The 1,171-nt window shown below is 43.8% G+C and overlaps 1 protein-coding gene across 1 annotated transcript in view; it reads right to left on the bottom strand.

The window, feature by feature from the left end:
• Positions 1-1,171, bottom strand: part of get1 (guided entry of tail-anchored proteins factor 1) — a 222,610-nt gene that overhangs the window by 197,805 nt on the left and 23,634 nt on the right. The window lies entirely within an intron of this gene.

Raw genomic sequence — 1,171 nt, 5'->3', positions numbered from 1 at the left:
CTGTCCTCTTTTCTCGTGTTAAATATTACCAAAGTTACTGGGAACACAGCCTCACAATGTAAACACTGCAGCTGCTCGAGTCCACTCAAACAAAGGGCCCCTCAGTCAGGTCTCCTTCTCTTTCAGCTCCATGGAGGGAGCCCAGTTTCATCCAAGATAATCTGGACATTCAAAACATTTAAAGCATAATATGATTTTTGTCAGGTAGTTAGTATTGAACTTTATAATAATTTAAAATTTTGTTCATTGTAATATTGGTGATTGAAGAGGCCGATGGTACAGGACAGCTGTGGCTATATAAAGAGCTAACCCCTCTCCAATACATGAATGAATGGAGGTTAGGTTCATGTTAATGTATTGAAGCAGCCAGAAGGATTCATTCAATATCCCAGACTTTTTTCACCATGCCTAACAAGCAGTAATACTCTGCCTGTCCAAAAAGGTCCCCACTCTGATTCAGCTAAGCAAATACAGTAGTACTCCTCAATAACTGCTGCAGGTGATGATCTTTTGTAACACTGTAACACGGTCTTTAAACCAAACTTATGCAGTGAATGGCTTCTCATTTCTGATACAACCATGAGGAAAGACAAATCCCGTGGTCATGGAAAAGATGTCAGTGTGTTTGAGAAGGGTCAAATCATTGACATCAAGCAGAGAAAACATCTAACGCCTCGTGTACACTGACTCCAGTGTGAGTGCAGTGCACTGATCACATGGTTCCACGTGAGAACACTCGTCTGATGACCTGAAAACTGGACCCGTAAAGTCCCGTAATATTACTAATTTCAGACTCTTTCCTCCTGCCTCCCAGATAAATGGTCACATTTATATAGCGCTTTTCTACCGTCAAGGTACTCAAAGCGCTTTACATCAAGGAACCAGTCACCCATTCACACACACATTGCCCAAGGACACAACGGCAGTATTCACATAAGGCAGCTGCGATCGCACCGCCAACCTGCGGGCCAGTGGATCTGACTGCTCTGACTGAGCACTCTACCACTGAGCTACTGCCGCCCAGATATACGCCTGCATTGCTAAGAGGTCAGTGTAACAGGGCAAACTGATTTTCATCACTTTCTAAAGCTCGGTTTATTCTTGACATGTGTCCAAGAGGGTCCGATTTACCGCAACAGCATCAGGGAAAAATCCATAACTACGCGGACGG

This window comes from Eucyclogobius newberryi, unplaced genomic scaffold (genome assembly GCF_026437365.1).
Source record: "Eucyclogobius newberryi isolate DKJ021-1_F unplaced genomic scaffold, fEucNew1.0.hap1 SCAF_10, whole genome shotgun sequence".
Lineage (NCBI taxonomy): Eukaryota > Metazoa > Chordata > Actinopteri > Gobiiformes > Gobiidae > Eucyclogobius > Eucyclogobius newberryi.
This window is presented reverse-complemented; position numbering and strand designations above follow the sequence as displayed.